We start from the raw sequence: 7896 nt of genomic DNA, 5'->3' as shown, positions 1-7896 counted from the left end.
TTATGCATGAAAATTAATATCATGTAAATGTCGTCAATTTTCAGCTTTATGAACACAAGTCCTTTGTAAAGCAAAGTGACTTATGCGTCACACTGTAGTTCATTTCAAACCTAGATGTGCTTATCCTTAGTTTATGCAGCGCTAAGCATAACATGGTGGATCCTCTTATATTCTTTATTACTATTTTCTATGATGCCAACAGACATTAGTGCCAATATGTCTTCTATTTTTATTTTTTTTTTTTTTTTGTCTTTTACATAATTTTATAAGCGTGTGTTATGGTGGGGGGGGGGGTCTATTTGATTTCTTCTTTCTTCCTATTTTTTTCTTCTTTATCTCATTTTCTTCTTTTTCATTTCCGCATTTCTTATTTAAGTTACATAACATTTTATGTACTTATACGTAACTGACACACAGCTTGAGTAGGTGCTCTTCCTACCAGTCAAGGATACATCCTCAACAACCAGTCCAACAGTGGCTTTGTTGCTGTCAGATCAAGGTACGATCCTGTTCAGTCATGGGAGCCACCCTCTCTTCTCGGGCTTTACTTTCTGTCTGAAAATGGGTCAGATCATTGTTAATTGTCTGAGACGCCCCTACTAGGAAATGCCGCCGGAGCTGTTAAAACATTTTTCGTAAGCCAGAGTGCATTTCGCCTGATACGCAGGCTTTTCAAAACCCAGCCGATCTTATGTTTCTGAATTTTTAAAATAAGGATTGATTATTTGGATTCTTTTGGATTATTTTTCTCATCTTGAATGTTATTCTCACGTTTCAGCCGATGTAACTTCTGAACTTCTTCAGGTGTATCTTGTCCGCAACAAAGCAGATAAAGTACTAAGTAAAATTCGGTTCTCCAGTGACACTCTTCTGGAGGTTGGAGTGTCAATCCTAAGAATATAACTGTGAATTACTTAACAGAACGAAAGCATGGTTCCCCTACCCCTGTGGATTAAATAAACGGTTCCACTTTACTGTTTATTTACACCTGATGCCCTCTTCCATGTGCACGCATGCATACCATTATTTATGCACTTTTCATTGATATGACAGTTGCACTTTATCCTATGCATTGCACTTGCACTTTCGATGAGTCATAGTGCACCTAAGCACTGCCCACAGTGAGTCAAGTGTTACTAAATGATATGGTGTTATGGTCGTTTTATATATATATATATACAGTAGAACCCCGGGATATGGCACTAAAAATTAATAACAAAATACAGTACAGTATATAGGGCTCCCTCAGTCTTTGACAGATTATGGTTACCCACGAAGGGGGTGCCTGCGCGTAGAAAGTCTTATTGGCAAGAGGTGCACAATCTCCAACTACATCTCTCCTGAGTCGACATTGTTATATACCAGTGGTAAGTGAAGTGTACAAGACTAGAAACAAATGCCGAGATAAGTGGAGAACACATACAGTGCCTAAAATTCCCAAATGGTCACCCATCTGGTACTAACCAGGCTTGCTGTTGCTTAACTTTGGTGATCTGATGGGAACCGTTGTGTCAACGCGATTATGCTGGATGCAGTACAGTATATAATTTTTTTTATAATGTTATTTGATTATATACATGTGCATTATAGTACAGTATATAATACACATGTATATAATCAAATAACATTATAAATAACACTGTAAGGCGGAGTAAATACCGTAACCAGGGGCCGGAAAAACATTGTATTCCACATCGTAACCTGAAAACACCGTACACCGTATCCTAGGGCCACCGTACCATGGGGTTCTACTGTATATATAAAATAAATGACAAAAAGTCTACATTTTAAATTCCAAGATATTGTTCATTTCATCGTTTTATATATATATATATATATATATATATATATATATATATATATTGTGTACAGAAAGTTGTCAGTTGAGACAGGTCATTGGTACCGTCGGTTTCAAGCCCAATAATAAGGCCCGTTTAAGGTATCCTTATCAAGCTCTCTTCAGCCAAGAGACGAATATTGGCTGAAGAAAGCTTGATAAGGATACCTTAAACGTGCCTTATTATCGGGCTTGAAACCGACGGTACCAATGATCTGTCTCAACTAACAACTTTCTGTACACAAAATATAAATACGCTCTTACAATTTGGATTTTCCTTTTAATTGAGCACTCTGCTGGAATTCTTTTTCCAAAAAAACTAGTCATATATATATATATATATATATATATATATATATATATATATATATATATGTATATATATATGTATATATATATATGCATATATATATGTATATATATATATGTATATATATGCATATATATATGTATATATATATATATACAGTGATGATCATATTTATTGGCACGGTAAAATAAAAGTTAAATTTTGTCTAATAAATTCTAAAAAAGGGATTAAATTAAAGAAAATAACAAAGTATATTATGTATTTTTAACTGGCCTTTCCGATGCAGCAATCGGATTTTAGAAAAAATAAATAACAAAGGAACAACAAACATAATTGCAAAAAACCCTTGTTCAAAATTATTGGCACGATTTATTTAATAATCAATTGTATAGCCTTTGGCCTTGATTACCTTCCTCAGTCGCTTTTCATAGTTTACAACCAAGTTGTTGCACTCTTCAGTAGTAATTTTAGCCCACTCTTCCTGACAATAATCCTCCAATTGAATAAGATTCTTAGGCTTCCTTTGCATTACCCTCAATTTTAATGTTCTCCATAAATTTTCAATTGGATTAAGGTCTGGGCTTTGTGATGGCCACTCCAAAACATTAATATGATTGTCCTCAAGCCATTTCTTAGTCAGTTTAGCCGAATGCTTTGGGTCATTATCTTGCATGAACCACCAACGACGACCAAGTGAGAGCTCTTTAGCAGAGTCTTTCAGGTTTTCATCCAATATTTTAACATAATCTTCCTTTTTTATGCTACCTGTGACCTTAACAAGTCGCCCTGGTCCAGAGGCAGCAAAGGATCCCCAAAACATCAAACTGCCTCCACCGTGATTCACTGTGGGTATGGTGTTCTTAGGCAGGAAAGCTTCGCCAGATTTTCTGTAAATATAAGACACTTTATTATGGCCAAATAACTCTATTTTCGTTTCGTCAGTCCATAGAACACGTTTCCAGAATGCAACATCTTTATCAATATGACGTTTTGCAAAGGCTAGCCTTGCTTTCAGGTGCATAGGCTTCAATAAGGGAGTCTTTCTCGGACGACATGCTTTTAAACCAGCTCTCTTCAAAACTCTACCAACTGTATGTCGAGATACATTCACTCCAGAGGTGCTCTGTTCATCAACAATCTCCCCAACAGAGATCCTTGGGTTTTGTTTTACTTGTCGAACAATTTTCCGTTCATCTCTTGGGGAAAGAATCCTTTTTCTCCCTCTACCCTCTAAACTCATAACGTGGCCTTGCGATTTGAACTTGTTTATTATGGCTCTAACAGTGGATTTGGGAAGGTTTAGCTTCTTTGAAATCTTATCATAGCCCTCCCCATTGGTATGGCATGCTACAACAAGCTTCCTGACGTCTTCGCTGTGTTCCTTAGTTTTAACCATGGCGATTGAAAATTATAATTTAGTCACTTATAATAGTTTAAATAAATCGCTATCTAAAAATTATCTGAAAAAAATTATTCACTGAATTAGCGTTAAACAAGCATAATATGGCTATAAAAAAGTTCAGAAAGCACGTAAACCGGAAATTGATTGATATTATACTGATACTAAAAGAAAAACAAAGCCGTGCCAATAATTTTGAACAAGGGTTTTTTGCAATTATGTTTGTTGTTCCTTTGTTATTTATTTTTTCTAAAATCCGATTGCTGCATCGGAAAGGCCAGTTAAAAATACATAATATACTTTGTTATTTTCTTTAATTTAATCCCTTTTTTAGAATTTATTAGACAAAATTTAACTTTTATTTTACCGTGCCAATAAATATGATCATCACTGTATATATATACATATATATATATTTATATACATATATATATATTTATATACATATATGTATATAAATATATATATATATATATATACATATATATATATTTATATACATATATGTTACTGTTTTCTACATACACTTTTACTAATTATGACAGTAATTGCATATATGTTAAGTCTGGCTAGTACCAGTTGGGTGACCATTTGGGAATCCTAGGCGCTGTATGTGCTCTTCGCTTATCGTTTCTTATCGTTCTGTACATACACTTCACTTGCCACTGGTATTTAACAATGTCGACTCAGGAGAGGTGCGGTTGGAGATTGCGCACCTCCTACCACAAAAATTTCATGCATAGGCACCCCTTCGTGAGTATCCATAGTCTGTCAAAGACTGAAGGAGCATATAAGTAAATAACACAAAGTTTCAACTGAGATAGCTCAATAGTGCAGTACTAGAGCTATAAATACTTCTAAAATATTACCACTTCATAAGGGACAGACCCTCTTAATATTCAGTTTTCAAAATATTATTGCTTATCTAATATTTTTTCTCATTATATATAATGCATCAAGCAAATATTATCACTTGCATTATATATATGCAGTGAGGAAAAAGAAGTAAATGAATGATGAATACATGTTGATATAAAAGAGCTGATGAGATTGCCTAGTTGTGCAAAGTTATAATTTCTAAACTGTTATATGCATGTATGTAAACAATGAGCCGAAACAATTGTTTGCAAATTATTACAAAAAAAAAAATAATAATAAAGAATATATTGTGAAAAGATTGGTTTCAGTTCTCCCACCAAAACTCTCGCAAGCAGGCCTCATCTGTAGTCATGTAGGTAATTCCACACTTTCCATCCGGGTCATCCTCAGTGCATTATTGATATTGAGATCTGTTTCTTTGTTTTTTCAGCTAGAAAAAAAAGAAAATGAAAAATATCAAGTTGGTTATTTGAATATTGTTGTAGGCTCTTTCTTTGATGCATCTGTGGTCCACTTGAGAGTCTAATCTTTGACTGGATTATTAGCAAAATATGTTGACTTTCCTTCTAACATACGCCGATAAAGAGACTTACTTTTCTTTTTTTTTTTTTTTTTACAAAGGAGTCACCACTTATCAAGGCCCGGAGGCCACTCGAGGATAAGGGTTAATGGGTATACATTAGTCAATGTGATTATAGCGTAGTAGTCATAAATAGTGGAACTTTTGTGAATTGGATTACTTAGGGGGACGGTTCATCAAGAACTTGTTTACATTGGACTTGAAAACAAGTTGTAGTCAGCTTACATTTATTTCACAAGCTTATTTACACTTATAACTTTGCTGATTAATTTTTTTTTTTAACTTTTATACTTAATGATGAATGTGTCATAATTTTGTAACTTTTTTTATTGTTATATACAGGAGGCGTCCCGCAAATATTGCCCCCTATTTTTTTTAATTCCGCCTGAATGAATCAGAGGGGATTTCAAGTTGCGTTGTTATGATGACTGAACTTATACATTCATAACCTAATAGTTTCATTTCTCTATTGCAGATGTTGACGGCGTAAGACTCTAAGAAAACAACCCTTGTGATAAAAGTGCATCAGAAGCCGAGATGCGTCATTGAATTCCCGGCAGAAGTGTATTGTGAATGGTCATGACTATGTAGAAAAATAAATTCTGAAGAACAAAAGGTTTTAATGGTACCACTCCTGTTTCTGTAGATCTTCAACTTTTTTAGTTAAAAAATAGGAAGCTTTACTTTTGGATTGTCCCTCGTAGAAAACTATACATGTATACGTTTAATGTTATTCAGTTTAAATTTTGATTTAAAAAATTTAGTATATTATCCATTGCTAACAGTAGAAAGATTAACAAAACACTGAGCACCATAGAAGGATTGTGTGTCCAGAAAGTGTGCAAAGATTCTTTGAGGATTAAACAATTAAACAAGTGAAGTAAATACTTATATATAAGCATATTAAAGAATAATAATACTTCCATACAAGAAGATGAAGAAAAAGAAGGAGAACAAGTAAAGAGACTTAATAATTTTAGTTATCGAAGAAGAATGTCTTACTGTGTTTCATTTTAATAATCGAACTTCTCAGAAATCAAGGGGCTACCTTCTTGAGGTTAACACTTGATCTTTATATGAGATACATAGATATTCGAATATTTCAGTAAAGTTCTCCTTTACATCTCAAACAATGAGTTAGTAAAGAAGATGAGAACATAATTTTCTTCTCCCTAATTCACCATTAAAATATGTTATAGTATACCTTTTATGTGGTCTCTCGTTTTACTGGATTCTAGAAGAAGAATTCTTCTTTTCTGATGGAGTATCCAGCTTCGTTCCGTTACCTGAGGTAACATCACTTGGAGTAGGTAAGCCAGTACTTGCTAGCCATATGGAGGAATGTTATTTTTAATGTTTAGTCAGGATTTATTTGTAGTGGAAAGTATTCTCGTGCCAGGTTGTCTTGAGAGACATTCAATAGTTTATGAATTTTTAAATGAAATCAAAGCCGAATCAATAGTGGTATTGGTTATGGCCTCAATGTAAAGTGTAAGTAAATAATAATAATAATAATTAATGATAATAAATAATAATAATAATAATAATAATAATAATAATAATAATAATAATAATAATTAATGATAATAAATAATAATAATAATAATAATAATAATAATAATAATAATAATAATTAATGATAATAAAAATAATAATAATATATTTTTTTTAACATGGAGGTCACCATTTATCCAGGCCCGGAGGCCACTCAAGGATAAGGGTTATTGCGTGTACAGTAATCAATGAGATAGTATTGTAGTAATCATTAGTATTGGAGATTTGATAGAGTGTCTTATTTAAGAGGGTGGTTTGTCGGGAATTTGTTTATGTTGGACTTGAAGATATCCAAGTTGTAGTCAGGTGGGAAACAGGCAAACGGAAGAGAGTGTCACAGTCGTGCACTTCTGAGAAAGAAGCTCTGCTCATGGAATCTACGTTCGGATTTAGGCACAGATAAAGAGTTGGGGAAATTATTGACAGTAGTTTCAGCCAGACGAGTGTTTCTCGTGAAAGATTGGCGAGGTGGGACGAGAGATTGGAGCTCAGACGAGAAATTGCCATGGAAATAACAATAAAACAGACAGACAGGCTTACAACGTCTCTTCTGTGGGAGAGAGGCTGCAGGAAAGAGAAAAGGGCATCCCCCACTAAGCCACAAAATCTATTTTGTACTCTGTCAAGGCAGGATAGGCTGTTTTTAGCAGCTCCTGCCCAGATGTGGCAGCAGTACTCCATCCTTGGACGTACTTGGCTTTTATACAGATAGAAAATTGCATCAGTAGTGAGATATCTTCTGGAGCGTCCTTGGCAACAGACCTGATGTACATGTTCCATTTCAGATCAGGAGTAAAGGTCAAACCCAAAAGCTTGTCAAAACATGGAGCCTCCCCAAGACGAGAGCCATCCATTTCAATTGATGCCAGATGGGGATCAGAGCATTGATGATGTAAAGATAGAAGCTTGGTTTTGGATGCATTAAAAGTAACCAGCCATCTCTTCCCCCACTGTACCATGTGCTCGAGATCAGAAGAGAGAGAATTAGAGAGAACCTTTTCATTTATGGCCTTTGATGTGTTGCCATAGATGGTCGTGTCATCAGCATAGATGTCAATGAATGATTTAAGCATGTGTTTTGGGAGATCATTGATGTAGATCAGGAAGAGAGTTGGGCCCAGGATGGACCCTTGAGGAACTCCAGCATTAATAGTGTGGGCCTCTGATTTCTGCCCATCAACCATTACTTTTATGAACCCATTGGAGAGAAATGATTAAATGATTGAGAAAGCATTACCAATGATACCATAGCTGGAAATCTTGTGAAGTAGGCCCTTATGCCATACCTTATCGAAGGCCTTCGATATGTCAAGAGCAATTGTCCTGGAAAGGAAGCC

Source organism: Euprymna scolopes, chromosome 6, assembly GCF_053919585.1.
Source record: "Euprymna scolopes isolate OS-2025 chromosome 6, ASM5391958v1, whole genome shotgun sequence".
Lineage (NCBI taxonomy): Eukaryota > Metazoa > Mollusca > Cephalopoda > Sepiida > Sepiolidae > Euprymna > Euprymna scolopes.
The sequence above is the reverse complement of the archived record's forward strand: the minus strand, read 5'-3'. Positions refer to the sequence as shown.